General features: G+C 37.1%; 1 protein-coding gene and 1 long non-coding RNA gene across 3 annotated transcripts in view; both read right to left on the reverse strand.

The window, feature by feature from the left end:
- Window positions 1-20,357, reverse strand: part of LOC120429902 (uncharacterized) — a 170,813-nt gene that overhangs the window by 12,061 nt on the left and 138,395 nt on the right. The window lies entirely within an intron of this gene.
- Window positions 501-3,910, reverse strand: LOC128093649 (uncharacterized). The gene is made up of 2 exons (XR_008212662.1): window positions 3,429-3,910; window positions 501-3,319 (listed from the first exon to the last, which is right to left on the reverse strand). It is a non-coding gene; the product is annotated as an uncharacterized LOC128093649 (long non-coding RNA).

Here is a 20,357-nt window from a genome sequence, read left to right on the forward strand (position 1 = left end):
GAAGTTCAAAATAATGACTTTCATCAACATTTTCTTAACTATACTTATCTAACTTTTTAAACTTGTCAAAATTTTATGAAAAGTTCTTTTTGAGGTACTTCGAACACTTCTCTACCACGGTCAGTATGTTTCTTAACCATTCCTTACGTATTTTAATTGTACTCTTCATTTTGCGTAAAAATCGCAAACCTATCAAAGTCACCCCGGCTATCAAAGTCACCCCGTTTTACGGTACACAATTTGTGCATGGCCAAAAACTATGCAAAAATCTGGTCGTCATCATAATTTCCAAACGTCTTTTTTTTGCCCCCACACGGAGAAAAAAGAGTGCCCAAAATAGTGAACACCCGTTCATGAAAATGGGAACCACTAACAAAGTGTTCAAATGCCATGGTACGATTTTCAAAAACGTACCATGGAATTTGAACACTTTTTTCGTGGTTCCCATTTTCATGAACGGGTGTTCATGATTTTGGGTACTCTTTTTTCTCCGTGCACCCTTCTACTAAAACCTCACAACCGGTTCCGGTGGCCGGCAATAACAACCCCTACGACCCCCCTCACACCGGCACGCGAGCCACTTGTCACATGTTCGTCTTGCGTTGCCATCATCCCCCTCGTGCCGGCATTTTTTACGACCCTTGGCCATGATGCGCGGTCTTGGCCAAGCCGGAAATATAAAAATAGCGCAAATCATAAGCGCACCACCGGATGAAGAATCCACGAGACTGTGACTGTGGAAGGGCTTGGACGGAGGTGGGGTAGGGTGAGGACATTTTTTTTTGCTACTCTGCTCTTAAACGTGTTTACGCTCATTTCCCTTTCAGAGCTGGTCAACGAAGAAAAAGTGGAGTTTTTTTTTGTTGTGCTGCCCGCATTGGTCTAGTTTTGCTTGGGATTTTTACGCTTTACCTCCCCCTTTTTCTCTGCCGAGTGGCGATTATGCTCGCTTGTGGTCATTCACTTGGCAATTGTGGATGTTCACCGGATCTTGCCCCGCAGTAACCTCTTCACCGTCGAACCTGTAACAAGTCAACTTTAAAAGAAAACTTCAAGTGGCCAAGTTTTTCTCCCCAGCTTGGTCGTAAAGGATAATGATGTCGATTCAGATGTGTGTGACTGCACTTGCCAGTCCTCGTGCCTTGTAATACCGCTCAAGAGTTCAGGGCAGTTAGCGTCCGGATGGCCTCGGAACACCGGTGAATGACCACCGAGTGGCGGCGCCACAAGTCAACAGGTTTAGCATGTTAAGGTGGCGAAAGACGCGGATTTTTTGGCGAATATTAGCTAATTTTGACCGCAAACAAGCGAACAACGTTGGCCTTGTCTGAGAGGTGATGGAAACGGAGGAGACGTTATTGAGACGGTGACTTTGAACTCAATCGATGGGTGATTAACGGATCATAGACATAGTTTTATTTTTGGTGACCATTCTTATTAAGAGTGAGTTTTTGTGACCACCAAAATAAAGGAGTTACTTTCAATTTTCTTTCAGGAAGATTGATTTTTCAATAAATTAAAATTATTTAAATTAATTTATTTTTTAATTTTTATTGAGTATAATATATTTTATCAGCATTCATTGGGCTATCAAGAAAAACTTACTTACTGTAATTTTATATATTTTGTAGATTGAGTATTTCATTTTTTAAATTTTTTAATTCAAAACAAAATTCCTTATTTTTTTAAGGTACTGGCATCTGAGGCGAATCAGGAAATTCAGCTAGCTAGCTAGCTGCTGTAGCAACTTTTTGATATTTTTGATTGATTTCGGTTGAGACAGGAATATAACAACAAAATAAGTACAGAGATGTCAAATTGAATGCTATAGAATATGCAGACTATTGTCCCAATTTTACTCAAATGGGTCAAACGATCATTTGAAAAATATGTGCATGCAAAATAGCGAATTTTAAAATAACTTAAAATTTAATGCAGATTTTTTTTTAATTCTTATTCAGACTGGACCAAAAAATTTGGTTGGTTTGAAACGAAAAACATATCAAAGAACAAAGGAATTTCCAATTTTAATTATTATTTTTTGATTTTTTTTTTAAATCAAGACCAACATTTCAAAAGAGCGTAATATTAAATGTTTGGCCCTTTTAAAATGTTAGTCTTGAATCAAAATTTTCCTTTTTCTTTAATATTTCTTAGACAATTTAATATCAAATTTTCTGAACTTTTCCAAAAATATTTTTTTAGAATGGTATAGAAATATTTTGCTAAAATCAAACTTTCGGTGACTATTAGCCTGTCCCATTTTGAGGTCATGTCGAGGAATTTTAGGTGTTCTTTTCTTAAATGATAGATTATGATGTTAGGAACAAAGTTTTCTTAGACAAGAAAAAATAAAAAAATACTTTCTCGCACCCCCTATTCGACTTACTGAAAAAATCACTTTTTTGAACAAATTTTCTAAAATCGCTTGAAATTAATACAAAAACTGACTCGATCAGGTGTGTATTATCTTCAAACGATAGTTTTTTGTCCATAGATTAAGATTTAAGTTTTTGAACTCTCCCAGGCGGATTTATGTCGAAAAATCGCATTTTTTCGATTTTTTTTCAGAAATGCTCATTTAATTTAGGGTAGCCCATTTTTCCCAGCACAACCAATGCATGCAGCTTGTAGGAAATTTCATGGCGAACATTTTCCCTTCTGAGAAAATTCAATTTCGACGCTCCAGTGCCAAGATATTTGAGTTTTAGTGAGAAAAAAAGTGCCAATTTTCAAAATTTCTCAGAATTCAGAAGCAAGGCCTACTAATTACACGACGTTGCAAGCATATGTCTTAAAGGTCAGGGTCACTGACTTTATATTGAAAAGGGAGCTCTTTATAAAAAAAATGTGCAGAGTACTTTTTGCTTGCAAATTCAATTTTACATAAAAAATAGGACAATTTTTTTTTGCATGAAATTTCGATTTTTTTTTCAAAGATCATTGTTTTTTCAAAAAATTATAACTTGGCGGCAGATTTTTTATCCATACTTCTCTATGGCTCAAAAGTTGCTGGTTTTTGTTCCCTAAAACACATCAAAAAATCTCAAAAATCATAAAAATATGTAATTTGTGAAAAAAATTACATTTGAAAAAACGGCATTTGCCCATGTACCTATTTTTTCTCTAAAGTCCTCAACAATACCTACAACTTTGCCGAAGACACCAAATTGATCAGTAAATTGACTAAAAAGTTACAGATTTTTGAATATTTACGTACCATTTTTGTATAGACAGCTACCAAAATTGTATGGAGACTTGTATAGGTGATCCAGAAGAAGCTTCTTTGGTCATATGGAAGGCCTCCACAAAGTTGAAGCTAAATAAAAAAATTCAAAAATAAAAATGGTCGAAATCGCCCGATTTCGTAGAGAATTGCTCATATACGTACTCAATTAAAAATTTCATAAAAATAATGATGATCTTACATAACCTCAATCCGAAGTGATGCTCCCTATCTCACTGGCTCGCACCTCGACTTAACCACACTAACATCGTTAATCCATCCAGTGCACTAATCCGGCCGGACATGTCCATAACCGCACACACTCACACAAACACACCTTCTTCGGTCGGTCAGTCAGAGCCCCGGCATCTCATCTTGTATGGCTTGCAGCGCACCGTTGCATGTGTCAATGCATGTTGCTAATGCAATTCGTTATTTTATTATGCAGTTGACATATGCGTCCCTCCCCCTGTGCCCCTTCTTCCTCGTATTCTTTGCATTGGTTTGGCAGGCACCACCAATCAAAACTGTCAAATCATCACCACCAACCGTCGCAGTCGGCGCTGCGCTGCTGGTGTGAGAAAAGAAGAAGACTTGGGGGGGCGTTTGTGTGTGTGTGTGTCAGTGGGCTGCACTCATAACCGTTCAAAAAGTGATAATTACTTTTACGTAATATGGTTTCTTTTGAAGGGAGATTTGTGGGGTTACATAAATGGTTTATAGTTATTTTTCAATTATTTATTTTTAAGAAATTTATTTCCCAGGGCAGCGTAATGAAAGAAAATTAGATCGATTTTTTTTTTAAACTCTAGAATTTATCCGAATTTGGTACAAAGCTAACGAACAACATATGTTACCCCTTTAAGAATTGCAATCTTAATGAGCAGAAAGGGAACGGATCACGGTGATCAATGGTCAAGAATCGACTTTTGACGGTTGTGCTTCTTTTCGATCTTTGATGGCACAAGTTTGCGCGAACATGCGATCGCAGTGGGTTTCTAAAAGTCGTTGATGTCTCTTTAGGCCAGGGTTGAATTTTAAGAGTTTTAGCGTAATGTCAAACGATGTCCGTATTGAGTAAAAAGCAGATCATTATAGAATCTTATGAAAGAGATAAGATATCCAAAACTTGATGTAGACTACACTGTTCAAAATTTTGACTCTGCTGATCTATCCTACTCAATGCGAGTTCAAGGCAGACTTCAAGAAATAACAAAACTCCAAAATCCTCTCGATGTCCTGAAGGTTGTCGCTACAGAGAAACACTTGTTCTGCAACGCCGAAGAACGGGAAGTTGCCGCGGCGGGTGGTTCCCAAAGCGACAGTGACACTTTGAAGCCCGCAGCAACCAACCTTCAACAACCGTGGGCCGAAATGCGAGACTGCATCTTGTGAACACGAGATCACGATCGTCTGCGGCAGATAACGATCGCGCGAAATTCCTAATGTTTAGCGTGGAAGGATGCACGCGCGTCGATATCGTCTGAGCGTCTGGACATCTTTATCGATCGAAGTGTTTTTTTTTTGTGTACGTTGCTAAGACTGTTCATTTTGATCACTATAATTCTGCTCAACGTTCTAAATCATAATGATCAAATTCACCCTGTCATCATGATCATCGATTAGACCTTAACGATCAATTTCGACTGTTCAACCAGTCATTATTTCTTTGATCAACCACGAGAAGTCCATCACATGCTGTCAATATCCGTTAATTAACAGTTTAGTTGGAACCCCCCTAAAAAAGTAAATATGGGTAATTCTCCGCCAACTCACACAGCAGTTGCCCCGACCCCTCTTCGATTTGCGTGAAACATTGTCCTAAGGGGTAACTTTTGTCCCTGATCACGAATCCGAGGTCCGTTTTTTTATATCTCGTGACGGAGGGGCAGTACGACCCCTTCCATTTTTGAACATGCGAAAAAAGAGGTGTTTTTCAATAATTTGCAGCCTGAAACGGTGATGAGATAGAAATTTGGTGTCAAAGGGACTTTTATGTAAAATTAGACGCCCGATTTGATGGCGTACTCAGAATTTCGAAAAAAAACGTATTTTTCATTGAAAAAAACACTAAAAAAGTTTTAAAAATTCTCCCATTTTCCGTTACTCGACTGTACAAAATTTTGGAACATGTCATTTTATGAGAAATTTAATGTACTTTTCGAATCTACATTGACCCAGAAGGGTCATTTTTTCATTTAGAACAAAAAATTTCATTTTAAAATTTCGTGTTTTTTTCTAACTTTGCAGGGTTATTTTTTAGCGTGTAACAATGTTCTACAAAGTTGTAGAGCAGACAATTACAAAAATTTTGATATATAGACATAAGGGGTTTGCTTATAAACATCACGAGTTATCGCGATTTTACGAAAAAAAGTTTTGAAAAAGTTATTTTTTGCGTTTCTCTTTGTTTTGTCGTCCGTGTCTGTCGCGGGTGACCATGAACGGCCATGATCGATGACGACCAACTTTTTCAAAACTTTTTTTCGTAAAATCGCGATAACTCGTGATGTTTTTAAGCAAACCCCTTATATCTATATATCAAAATTTTTGTAATTGTCTGCTCTACAACTTTGTGGAACATTGTTACACTCTAAAAAATAACCCTGCAAAATTAGAAAAAACACGAAATTTTAAAATGAAAAATTTTGTTCTAAATGAAAAAATGACCCTTCTGGGTCAATGTAGATTCAAAAAGAACATTAAATTTCCCATAAAATGACATGTTCCAAAAATTTTTACAGTCGAGTAACGGAAAATGGGAGAATTTTTAAAACTTTTTTAGTGTTTTTTTCAATGAAAAATACGTTTTTTCGGAATTCTGAGTACGCCATCAAATCGGGCGTCTAATTTTACATAAAAGTCCCTTTGACACCAAATTTCTATCTCATCACCGTTTCAGGCTGCAAATTATTGAAAACACCTCTGTTTTCACATGTTCAAAAATGGAAGGGGTCGTACCGCCCCTCCGTCACGAGATATCAAAAAATGGACCTCGGATTCGTGATCAGGGACAAAAGTTACCTCTTGGGACAAAGTTTCACGCAAATCGAAGAGGGGTCGGGGCAACTTTTCCCGATTTCGTGTGAGTTGGTAGAGAATTACCCATATGTTTTTTGTCCCTCCCCATTGTATTTTTGTATTTTTGTATTTTCGTATTTTTGTATTTTTGTATTTTTGTATTTTTGTATTTTTGTATTTTTGTATTTTTGTATTTTTGTATTTTTGTATTTTTGTATTTTTGTATTTTTGTATTTTTGTATTTTTGTATTTTTGTATTTTTGTATTTTTGTATTTTTGTATTTTTGTATTTTTGTATTTTTGTATTTTTGTATTTTTGTATTTTTGTATTTTTGTATTTTTGTATTTTTGTATTTTTGTATTTTTGTATTTTTGTATTTTTGTATTTTTGTATTTTTGTATTTTTGTATTTTTGTATTTTTGTATTTTTGTATTTTTGTATTTTTGTATTTTTGTATTTTTGTATTTTTGTATTTTTGTATTTTTGTATTTTTGTATTTTTGTATTTTTTTTTTGTATTTTTGTATTTTTGTATTTTTGTATTTTTGTATTTTTGTATTTTTGTATTTTTGTATTTTTGTATTTTTGTATTTTTGTATTTTTGTATTTTTGTATTTTTGTATTTTTGTATTTTTGTATTTTTGTATTTTTGTATTTTTGTATTTTTGTATTTTTGTATTTTTGTATTTTTGTATTTTTGTATTTTTGTATTTTTGTATTTTTGTATTTTTGTATTTTTGTATTTTTGTATTTTTGTATTTTTAGAACATTCAGAAGAAAATAGTGAACAAATTTAGGAACCCTGTATACCAAGTCCTACTCGACAATGTGAAAGAAACACCTTCCATATGTAAACCTTACAAAAGTCGCCTTCAATTGACGATTAGCAAATGCCACCATGGACAATTTTGTACAATTGCCGCTCGTAATGTGTGTGACCTTTTCCTCAAACGGCGGCGCAAACAACAAATTTAAAACATTGTAACAATTCACAGGTAGGCATTCCAGTTCTACCATCTGTGTACCGCCACATTTCATTCAGTCGCAATTGCAACAATTTCCTGCAAACTCTTGCTACACGTTGAGATCTTGCGGCAACGACGACGACGGTCTAAAAACCATTGTTCTTGGCGAGCCATAATTTCCTTCTGGAAAATAACATAGAAACACAAATGAGACAGGTTGGCAAAAGGTAACCCCCTCCCGGTCTCCAAGCTCCTTGCCTCATGTTTTGAGGCAGCTTGCTGCACATTTGCAAGAAGAGAATGTAATAAAAATTGCATCCGGACTTGAATTGATTGTACACAGAAGTGCTTTCTGATGGAGTCGAGACGGTTTTTGCTCTCTGCTGCGTTGGAAGTGCTGCAGCATAGATTGAATGGATAATTTATCCTTAAGAAAAAGCTCTCCTTAACAGCTTTCCACGCCGGCCTTTTGTGACGGCTCGGGCGCTACACAATTGATAGTTTCGCGCTCTATTCAAGGAATAAATTACTCCTTGAAAGCATCTAATGGTTGGCCCAGAAATCGTAGGAGTCTACCTTGACGAAGAGGGGGAGGGTACAGCTGTGGCGATTTGACCTCGTCCGCCAAGATCGTTTTTGCTGCTCAAGTCACCCGCCGGGCAGAAGCAACGAACCCCAAGTTTTTTTTTCGAGCCTCACCAAATCACTTAATAATCAGGTATCACTCTTCAAAATTCGGTAACGGGTCGTTTTGCAACATTGTTGTGTTTCGCGTTAGCTGGATGAAGGCTTGAACAAATACGTGTTGGTGTGTATTAGCGGCTTAAGGACCCCGGGCCAAACAAATGGGAGTCGATTTGTGCTCTGACAGTGGGCGTTAATAAGACAGATACGAAGTGTTTTTTTTTTTAAATGTTTCTCTTCGTTGCTTTTACAACTGATCGATCATAATTTGGGAAGGTTTTAAAGGACTTGGAGTTGAGCGTGGCTGCAGTTATTTTCCCTTTGTCAATCTTTATTCTATTTACGTTTAATCAAGCTTATGCCCAACAAACTGCCCCACCTTTCACGATTTCCCAACGAAACAACCCGCAATACCAATAAATATCCCTTACTGCCATGTCCCCGGCACGGCTCCGTCCTTTCGACTACTTTATGGGTTCATGTCGATGTTCACCGTATGTGCCACAAGCTGCCAAATCAATCCTCTGCATCCTTCGGCGGTTCCACAGAAAACCGAAAAGCCCAACACATTGCTGCCTCACTACCAGGTGTAGGTACTCCACAGTATTGACAGCCGCGCGTGTGACAACTTCATTCCGTCACATACATTTTGCATGCAGCTCGGTACGGGACACCAGCCTGCCAGTAAATATATGTCCCGGTCTCGCGTTGGAATTGGAAATTGAAGTATGCACCAGCAAACGAAAAAAAAGAACAGTTCATGCAACGCGGCCACGTGAAGGATAACTCGTGTGACATTTTCATTACTTCCAGTGAAAAACGCGACAAGCCGCGGCATCACGACAGCGGCGGTGTGGATGAAAGGAGGACAGTTCTTTGGAAAATTTAAAGATACATGATGCATTACTGAAACAAAATTTGTTATCCTTCCGAAAATGTGTGTTTGTTTTTTCCTAATTAGAAACGTCAAAATAATCTTCAAGAAGAGACTTTTTTTTAAATGTGTTGTTGAAGATTTTCTGATATAAATGATAATAATTTCATTTTTGAAGCATCTGCTACTTGCTCTACATATATTTTTTTGAGTTTTTGAAATGTTTTTTCTTCTTAATTTTTATATCATTCATTTTTAACTGGACAATTTTTTGTATGTTCTAAATCGTATTTTGATTTTTTTTCGATTTTTGGGGCATGTTTTGGTGGCCGTACTGCGGCCAATTCCCTAATATGAGATTGATTGAACGGGAACTAGGTACAACCCTCCAAACTTTGGCATCTTTTTATTATAATTCTACCCTAGCAAAATCAAATGGCCTTTATTACACATGAAAATCTTAAAGAAATATTTAGTCAGTCGCATTTCAGATTAAGCTAGAATTTGCACTTAAGATTCGTGCGGGATAAAATAAACAGGATGAAAAATTTAGAATTCATAAAAATATAAATGGAAAAAGCTCCAAAACATTATTGATTCCAATAATGTTTTTTGAAAATCTAAAATTCATATTTTGGAATATTAAAAAAATAAAAATTTGAAAGTATAAAACAAAACATTAAAAAAACCAAAATTCTAAAATTTCAAACTAGAAAATTCAAATACTTTTTTGTGATTCTTAAATCCATGAATGCAAACATTTTGCTGCCATCTTTACAGAAAATCAGATAATTATATGATATTCTGAGAAATTTCAATTATCTTGAGTGAAACATTGACGAAATTTTTGAATTTCCATATTTGAAATTTTTATATTTTTTTATTGTATATTTTTTTTGTTTTTTTTATTAAATTTTTATGTCATTTTTTATTTTTGGATTTTATTTCCTTATTTAAAAACTTTAGATTCATGTTTAATTTAAACATTTTTGAATTATTTGTTTGGCGTTCAGATAATTTTGAAGCATTTTTGGAGTCATATTTTAGGTTAGAGAAATTTTGAGAAAAGTGTGATAATGTTTCAACTTTCAGGAGTGAACCATTGACGAAAATTTCGGATTGTTCAGTACGATCTGTATTTCCATATATTAAAATTTTAAATATTGGGAATTGTATTATTTTTTTGCTATTATTTAATTAGATTCGGGTTCAATTTTGAAATGTTTGAATTATTTGTTTTTCGTTCTAATAATTTTGTAGCATTTTTGGAGTCATATTTTAAGAAAAAAATAAGATCAATTTCTTGTTTCAATTTTCTAGAGTGAAACATTGATGAAAATTTCGAATAATTTAGTACGAACGGTATTTAAATTTTTGAAATCCTTTTTTTTATTTACATATTTGGAATTTTAATAATTTTTATTTAATTTTTAAGATATTTTATGTTTTTACATTTTATTTTCCTATTTAAAAACTTCAGATCTATGCATAATTTTTAAATTTATGATTTATTCAAATTCAAATTCGGTTTTATTGGTGAATAATCAGATACAATAAGTTTTTTTTGAGGTACAAAACAGAGTTTTGGAGTTCCTTTCAGCTGTGTGTTACATCATAATCCATTTTGGAACAGTTATTGCTTGTAAATAAAGGTGTTGCCAAGAGTAAGAAAAATTAAGAAAAAAAAAACTTACTAAACTTGCTAGGAAAAGGGGATAGAAATAGAGAAAGCTTAAAACTAGATCACAGTTTTTTATCCTTTATAGATGTGCTTAATCATTAATTCCCCGAGGGCTAGAAATTGCTCCGCCTTGTTACGGCAGCTCCGAAACCGCGTCATCATCTCCCCCGCGAGAGCAAAGAACTCCGGCAAGGTAAAGAGATCTTCCCCGGTCACTTCTTGCTGGGCCGCATTGCCGCTGCCGGCAGCGACCACGCTGGCAAACGATCGCCCCCAGCCAGTAGGGAACGCTGAGTTGTCCGCTGGAACCGTTCGCTGGCCAGCTGCAGGAACGGCTGCACTCGTACTTCGCTGAGGAGGGTGGGACGCTGCTGCTTTCTTCTTCCTCTTTTCCTGCTCCTCGAGGTAGGACTTGCGCGCGACGCATCCGCGGTAATTACCGGTATGGTTACCGCCGCAGTTCGCGCACTTTACGCGCGGCTTGGTTTGTTCTGCGTTTTTCCCCAAGTCCGCCTTTCGTGGCAGTGCGCACACCTCCGAGAGGTGTGACTCACCGCACTTCACGCAGCGGGGCTGGAGGTTGCAGTTCCGCGAGCCGTGGCCGAATTTCTGGCAACGGTGACATTGCGCTGCGTCCGTCGGATTTTTGGAGTAAAACCGCCAGTTTACCCAAAAACCGTCCAACGCCTTAGTCCGCCGCAGGTCTTGAATTTTGACGGTGCCGCGGTCGAAGTACAATAGGTACAGTGTGTGTGTACCTGTGACGGTTGTCTTCCGCGAGAGGACTTTTATGTCTCGCGGCGTTATTCCGACACCCGAGAGGTGCTCCTTGAGGACGGAGATCGGGCGGTCTTGATACCCCTGCAAGACGATCTTAACAGCTGTCTTCTGCACGGGGTCGAATGTGTAGAACTTGAAGCTTTTACGCTTCAATTTCTCCACAACCAGGTCGAAGTTCTTTTGGTCAAACGTGAACACTTGCACTGACGATTTACCTATTTTGAGGCAGTACACGAGGCCTTCCAGCTGCTCGTCAACATCGTCCGCCAACGTGTCCAAAACGAAAATTGGTGGTGGTCGTCGTTCCTTTGGAGTAATTACTTTTTTTGGCGAAATCACTTTCTTCCGTGCACGACCATGGTCGTCGTCGTCGTCGGTAGTGCTACCGTCAGTGTTGTTGTAGCTGCTTTCCTCGTCACTCAGTCTCGCGAACTTGTTACTAGTGGGAATGTTGGCGGATGTTGAAGCGCCATCGGTCGACAGATTGCCGGAAGTAGCTGAACGGAGCCTTATAGGGCTGCGGCCCTGGACACGGTAATTAGGGTGTAATAACTTGGGGTCAAATCCTTTAGCGCACACACTCCCCGGCGCGATGGCGGACGACGCGGCGTTGGTTTGTTTACCTTTTTGCACACGGCCGGTAGACGAACTTCGCGGGTTTTTCGAGGCCGCACTCGAACTGCCACGGCCACGGCCGGCCCTTGGCATGCTGTTGGAGCAAACTCGCGGCGAATCACGGTAAATTACGGCGAAAAATTTCGAAAAAAACGATGGAGCACTGAGCACTTGACTGCTGCTTGCACTCGTGCGTACACGGAGGTGATTTATGATTTATTTGTTTCGCGTACCTTCCCTAGTAACATTTTTAAGCTTACAGTTTTTTTCATGGTTCTGAAAACCCTCATTCGACCGAAATAGACTTTTATGGTCTGCTTAAAACCTAAAATAGTACTAGGGTTCACCTGTAACATAAAATATTATAAGATGTCAAATACTTTCTGTATTGTTTATTATCATAAATATGGTGCGGATTGGGTTTTGGATAGGCGAGGATTTGGTGCGGATTATTTTTCGAATTTTCGACACAGCAAAAAATCCGATGGTAAAATCGCATGCAAAAGCATGCACATCAACTTTTTGAGCTAAGAGGATTGGGGTGCGAACTTAGTAATTTGGATATGACTCTCACCAGATTGATGATAATTTGGGATATGCAAACTATTTTTTCCTTCTTCCGTACATGCATTTTGAGTACACGTTTTCTCATACAATATTACTTGCATTTGCTCACAAGTGTGATGTGCATGCTTTTGCATGCGATTTTACCATCGATTTTTTGCTATGTCACTGCTTGTTGTGTTTTGCTGTTATCAACCGCACAGTTTGCAATCGACGAAAGATCCAGGAACCAAAAAAACTTCATTGCTTCAAAATTTCAAATATGCTAAGCAAATAGCTAAGTGTAAATTTGAAATCAATTGTAAAATTACATCTCTATTAGTGCTCCTTTTAAGTACATGGCTTTCGATGTAAATGCACAAGCAATTTTGTGTTTACATCGGCCCAGCTGTACTGTGAATTTCCAGAGAAAAAAAGCTCAAAAGACGTATTTTCCTTTCCCGGGAGCCACTTGTCGCACTTCATTATATATCGACAAAAGGCGAAGCGACAACAGGCGCGACACCGCGCGAATGACATTAAGTTAATTATAACCATTATATAAATGATTACTTATTAATAATCGATCGGAAGCGACTTACTTGGCGGCTTGTTGCCTTTTCGCGCCCAAGAAGCCTTGTAATGTGCGGAAAATAAGCAATTAACACCTCAACACAAGTGTGAGAGAGTGAGTGAGGTCTTAACGATAAGGAGAAAAATGAGAAGCAGAGGGAGGTTGGGGGTAAAATAAGAGACTGCAAAAAAGGCGCGTAAATTAAACAAAGCACTTATTTTATTAAACGCCGCGGCAAAATATGCCAACACGAGGCGTTGACGACGACGGGGGCGTCTTATATGGAGGCCCAGCTACTTGGAAGATAATCGATTGTCGCATAAATTTTATTGAAACTGAGCGCCGCGCGCGCGATCGATGCAACACCAGAATCAGCAAGCCAGCCAGCAGCAACAGATATCAGTCGGTAGTCTGCTCAGACAGACAGAAGGCAGACAGACGACCGAGAGCGAGGCTTGGCGCGTGAAAAAATAAACCGGATCGATTGAATAATCAATTATGCAAAATTACCCCGATGGTGTCGCCGCTAAAGAGGGAGATTATGGGGGAGTGACTTGAGAATGTGGCGCGAAATAGTCGGGAAATTAGCCGAAAAGACGCTTACGAGACGATTTACAATTTGTGTGAACTATTCTGATAATTAAGGGTTTTGTAGTTTGACACTTTTCTAAACAAAAAAACTGAATAACAAGCCCAACATTTTCAAAATTTCAAGGCAAAATTTTTTTACAAATTGTGTTATTACAGTTACACTTCTGCTGAAAATTTGCATAATATCAATGAATATTTATTAATTTAATCGGTCTTTATCGGTGAAATCTGACGCAAATTTTAGAAGAAAGATAATGAAATTTTAGGTGGATAGGTCGACTAAGAGTCATAGAAGAAGATATAAAGGACGGAAAACTAAGTCAGCGAAGGGCCATTTGAGGAAGTATGTGTGTGTGATCAAGTCTTTTAGCCTTCTAATTTGGCTTTGTACAAGTACTGAGCGAAACACACAGTAAATGTACAGAGACAACTTATTCCTGCAGCGTCATCCATATGACTCCCGGACGGCCAAAAGAAATGATCGCACACCGCCTATACATACAACCGGCACGTTACTTTGGTTCTACCGATGACATTTATTGCGTTCGGATATTTCTGGGCTAAAAGACTTGATCACACACACATACTTCCTCAAATGGCCCTTCGCTGACTTAGTTTTCCGTCCTTTATATCTTCTTCTGTGACTCTTAGTCGACCTATCCAAACTAAAATTTAATTATCTTTCTTCTAAAATTTGCGTCAGATTTCACCGATAAAGACCGATTAGATTAAATTAACATCAGTTCTCGGTGACCAAAACAATATGGCAATGAATATTTGAAAAAAATCCTAAAGTATTTCAAATTTTGCAAAAGGTCTATTTTTTATTGCAAAAATAAACTTTGAACAATGTTTTTAAAATAGATTACAATCAATTAAAATATATTGCTTTCGATGAATATTACGTTTTTTAGTATTTTTTTCGGCTTCTGATTTTTGTTCGGTTTTTTTTCAAGAAAGGGGACAGAAATTTTAATTAAAATATTCATTGGCCTTATTACCCATGAAATGATTCAAAAAATGTAGAAAACTTAGAAATGAATAAGAAAAAAATATGTTAGTGTTGAAAAAGGTAGAATAATATGTTGCCTTTACAAAGATTAAAGAGCAAATTTTTTTAGAATGTTGAGCTAAATTGGTAAGATATTCACAAATCAATCAGTTTTTTAACACTTTTTTCCACATTTATAAGACCAAGTGCAACAAATTTCATGCCTTTGTATTTTTTTTTCTCCGTGAGGTTTTAAAATTTTGAGAATTAGTCTATCAAAGTATTAAACATTGTATTTATGTTAAATAACATTGCTTAATCCACCTTTAGGAGGTTGATTCCTTCCTCACATTCATATAGTGAATATCTTCATTCAGAATTGCATCATTCCCCCTTAACATGTTTAACAAATTAAGCTTCATTACTTTAACCTATTCAACGATCAATCAAAAGATCTGAGATCCAGCCTCTGATAAGTGTTATATTCACACTTAACTGCTCATAACTTTTGATAGGGTTGTCATATCTTCAAAGTTTTTTTGACGCATTGGAAATGTCTTTTGATTACCCATCTTTCGATGGGTCGCATGAAGGATCCGGACAGCGTTTTTATCAAAATATCTAAAATCCGGCCCCTAAAAAGTGTAAAAACAACACTTAAGTGCATATAACTTTTGATAGGATTATCAGATCTTCGATGCTTCAGGCTCATTGGAAAGGTCTTTTAAATACCTTTCTAAAAATTTATAACATGACAAAAACCACACTTTTTACAATCTTCCGAACTTTTGTTAAAATCGTTTTTTTAACATAACTTTTGAAATACTTTTCTAAACTTCATAATATTAACTAGGGTCTTGTGGGACCCCAAGACGGATCGATTGAACCAAAATGGTCCAAATTGGTTCAGCAAGTCCGGAGATAATCGTGTGCATATTTTTCGGTGCACGGACTTACAGACATACACACGCACAGACATTTGTTCAGAATTTGATTCTGCGTCCATAGGTATACATGAAGGTGGGTCTACGAGGTTGTACAAAGAAGTTCATTTTTCGAGTGATTTTATAGCCTTTCCTCAGTAAGGTGAGGAAGGCAAAATATGCTGTTTATAAATGACCTTTTTATGATGTTTTTGACTGAAAATATGATTAAAACTCTCATACAAAAAATTGAATCAATCTTCAAATAACTCGAGGTGCACAAGTGCTTTAGAATGTGCTTGCTACACCAGGTCAGAGATTATCAGAAATAAATATTTCTTGCACTTTGAGTGACGTTAGCACAATGTTTTTTTCTCGTTAACATCAAAACCCGGTCACCAACAGATTGAGATAACACTAGAAATAATCTTCCCGTCCCAATCTAAAACGGCCCCATTCATCTCGTATCTGTGCCGAAGATCTTAATCCGTTCCGCCCGATCTGGTCTGGGCGACGATCCTATGTTATGACAAGCCCAACCAGTTACAACGCGCACCGCGAACTTAATTGAATTTGCAGAGTGACTAGGCCTCGCTACACTTTGCTCGAGGCTTAATCTGGTGGTAGGTCCTCGTAAAAAAAAAATGTGTAATGCAACGTGCAACCTTCCCGAATCGGCGAATGCAACTCCACTCTATTCCGGCTGAATTATCATTTGCAAAGACTACGTTGGAGCTGGAATTCTTGGGCCCGAGCCCACCGTAGGGGACGTTCACAAATCATTTTGCAAAATGCAGGACAAAACTGAGCTTAATGTTGGCAATGAATTACCTCGTGGTTTATGGACGGCCCTCGAAGCTGATGCTGGGTGCAATCATAGTTACAATTTGTAGACATCTACACACCCGAGGACCGGTAATAACAGTAATTGTGATTGCAACCTGAGGTCCACTCAGTCCGGCCGCGGCGTGGTCTAAGGCTGCACCCTAGTAAACCTCGGATAAAAACGCAACAACACTGCAAATGATACCTGTAATGCAGTATGGTAACACGAAATGGGTCGACTCGACTCTCGGCTACAAACTGATACAAATTGCACCGGAGAATGTTGTGCGGGTTGTGAGTCATTTCGAGGGAGGAAATTCAAATTGATTGCGATTCTGAGACGAATTACGGAACAAATCGAGTGTCTTACGCCGGGGAGGTCAACGGCTATCTTAGGCGAGGGGTGGAACCCTCATCACAATTATTTAAAAAAAAAACCGGCCCTCTGGGACATCATGCCATGCTGGCACGGCAGATGAGACGAGTCGTTACACAACGCGCGGTCTGTAATGTAATTAATAGGTTCAAGTCTGTGTAACGTGAGACCTTTACCGGGCGCGCGCGACGACCGAGCTCCGTATCCGTCGATCAATCATTTTGCGGTGATTACCAACACATTCTCAGCCTCAACCTGGAGCTCCCCATAGAACTGGGGGACTATCAAGATGATCACGCACGTGATCATCACTGAATAATTAATTAGCTCCACCGGCATCAGACTCGTCGACTCGGCAGTTCGCTTGAAAAGTAGTCTACTCCAAGGTGTCATCTGGGAATCTCAACACCGCGGGAAGCTGTCAGTTGGTTTGCGTTAGGTGTGCAATTTTCACATCATCAACTTCACCACGTTTAGAGACTGCTGCAGTGCGTTCTATCAAGTTGCGGCTAGCGGCCGACCCTATTAAACGGGAAATGTATGCAAAATGGTCATCGTCGTCTCGGTAATTGTTTATTGGCTTATATTGTCTCATTAGAATAATGAGCTCTCGTTGGCGGTGGCCGGCGTTGACTGCGGTTGGGTTTGATGGGAAATCAACCGTTTTCGCACCTTTGATGTCTCGGAGTGGTTATGCAAATGTGATAGGCAAAAGGTGGCCATTCAAGTCGATAGATTGAGATGTAAAGAGTGGCGCGATGGCTAATTAAAAAAGTAGAGTTCTCGCATAATATTTGGGTAATTCTCCGCCAACTCACACAGCAGTTGCCCCGACCCCTCTTCGATTTGCGTGAAACTTTGTCCTAAGGAGTATTTTTTGTTCATGATCACGATTCCGAGGTCCGTTTTTTGATATCTCGTGACGGAGGGGCGGTACAACCCCTTCCATTTATGAACATGCGAAAAAAGAGGTGTTTTTCATTAATTTCAGCCTGAAACGGTGATGAGATAGAAATTTGGTGTCAAAGGGACTTTTATGTAAAATTAGACGCCCGATTTGATGGCGTACTCAGAATTCCGAAAAAACGTATTTTTCATCGAAAAAAAACACTAAAAAAATTTAAAAATTCTCGCATTTTCCGTTACTCGACTGTTAAAAATTTTGGAACATGTCATTTTATGGGAAATTTAATGTACTTTTCGAATCTACATTGACCCAGAAGGGTAAATTTTTCATTAAGAACAAAAATTTTCATTTTAAAATTTCGTGTTTTTTCTAACTTTGCAGGGTTATTTTTTAGAGTGTAACAATGTTCTACAAAGTTGTAGAGCAGACAATTACAAAAATTTTGATATGTATACATAAGAGGTTTGCTTATAAACATCACGAGTTATCGCGATTTTAAGAAAAAAAAGTTTTGAAAAAGTTGGTCGTCATCGATCATGGCCGTTCATGGTCACCCGCGACAGACACGGACGACGAAACAAAGAGAAACGCAAAAAGTAACTTTTTCAAAACTTTTTTTCGTAAAATCGCGATAACTCGTGATAATTATAAGCAAACCCCTTATGTCTATACATCAAAAATTTTGTAATTGTCTGCTCTACATCTTTGTAGGGCATTGTTACACTCTAAAAAATAACCCTGCAAGGTTAGAAAAAACACGAAATTTTCAAATGAAAATTTTTGTTCTAAATGAAAAAATGACCCTTCTGGGTCAATATTGATTCGAAAAGTACATTAAATTTCCCATAAAATGACATGTTCCAAAAATTTTTACAGTCGAGTATCGGAAAATGGGAGAATTATTAAAAGGCTTTTAGTGTTTTTTCGATGAAAAATACGATTTTTCGGAATTCTGAGTACGCCATCAAATCGGGCGTATAATTTTACATAAAAGTCCCTTTGACACCAAATTTATATCTCATCACCGTTTCAGGCTGCAAATTATTGAAAAACACCTCTTTTTTCGCATGTTCAAAAATAAAAGGGGTCGTAAAGCCCCTCGGTCACGAGATATCAAAAAACGGACCTCGGAATCGTGATCAGGGACAAAAAATACCCCTTAGGACAAAGTTTCACGCAAATCGAAGAGGGGTCGGAGCAACTTTTCCCGATTTCGTGTGAGTTGGTAGAGAATTACCCATTTCCGGATTCGTCTTTATTTTGGCAATTTATCGTGAAAATTTCGAAAATTAAAGTATTGACGTTATAAGACGGATTAATGTTTTCGGGTGGGTTATGGCAAACAATAAGAATTGATGATTTTTCCTATTTCCAACAATAATTCTACAAAAAGTCAAAGTAAATTTTACAACTACTTGCATCACCTTTAAGAATGCATCTTTGTAAAAACTTGTGCTAAATAATATCAACAGATTCTTTCCACATAATATAAGTCTAATTTAAGAGCGAGTTTTTCACCAATGTGTAAAAGGTCGTATTGAGGTGCTCCGATTTGGATGAAACTTTCAGCGAAAGGAAAAAAAAAGAAAAAACATGAAACATTCGTGAAATTTTCCGATTTTTTCGAAAAAAATATTTTTAGAACGCCCTTTTAAAATGTTTGTCTTGATTTGAAAATTTTGAAAATATTGTTTTCGAAAAGATCGGAAAGTTTCACGATTGTTTCATATTTTAACATTGAAAATCGGACCATTAGTTGCTAAGATATCGACATTGGAAAATGGTGTGTTGTTTGGGTGGGACTTAGAAAACATCAATTTTCCTGTTTTTAAACCTTTGCATGGCAATATCTCAGCAACTAAGGGTCGTATCAACAAAGTTCAAAAAATGCAAAATATAGAGAATTTTCTCAGCTTTTCAAAAATATTTTTTTCAAAAGTGGGCAAACATGTGCACTAATTTAAAAAAATGAAAAACTGCGACTATATTTAAAAAAGTTGCATAAAAATGGCTTTAATTTTAAAACGGTGCACTCTATCAAAATTTCACTAGAGTACTTTTTGATAGAAAATTTGATTTTACATCAAAAAATGAAGTTGACAATTTTATGCGATCAATTTTTCGATTTTTCGAAAAAATCAGTATTGATTCAAAAATTTATAACTCGCTCAAACATTTTTTGCACAACCTGGAAACTTCTGAAAAGTTGGCATTTGATGTCCTTTAAAACATATAAAAAAAAATAATGTTTTTTTGCAAATCAAGTTTTAGTGACAAAAAGTTAAATAAAAAATCACCATTTTTTTACCGTGCATCATTTTTTTTCAGTGTAGTCCATACCTACAACTTTGCCGAAGACACCAAATCGATCAAAAAATTCCTTCAAAAGACATAGATTTTTGAATTTTCATACATCATTTTTGTATGGCCAGCTGCCAAATTTGTATGGAAAATTATATGGACAAACCAATGATGCAAAATGGCTTCTTTGAGCATACTGAAGGCACCAAAAAAGTTTCAGTCGTATTAAAAAATACGAAAATTAAAATTTAAGAAAAAAGACCGATTTCGTAGAGAATTGCTCATTTTAAACTGAATTCGAAGCACGAATCAAAAGTTTTCACATTTTACATGAAATTTGTTCAACTGAAATTGCCTATAAATTTGGATATTTTTTTAAATTGTGTTTCAAAAACACATATTATTTATTATTTAAAAACTTATTTACCCTTCTCCTAGTGGAAAATTGTCCAAATCATCAGAAAATGAATTACGTTTTCC

This window comes from Culex pipiens, chromosome 3, assembly GCF_016801865.2.
Source record: "Culex pipiens pallens isolate TS chromosome 3, TS_CPP_V2, whole genome shotgun sequence".
Classification (NCBI taxonomy): Eukaryota; Metazoa; Arthropoda; class Insecta; order Diptera; family Culicidae; genus Culex; species Culex pipiens.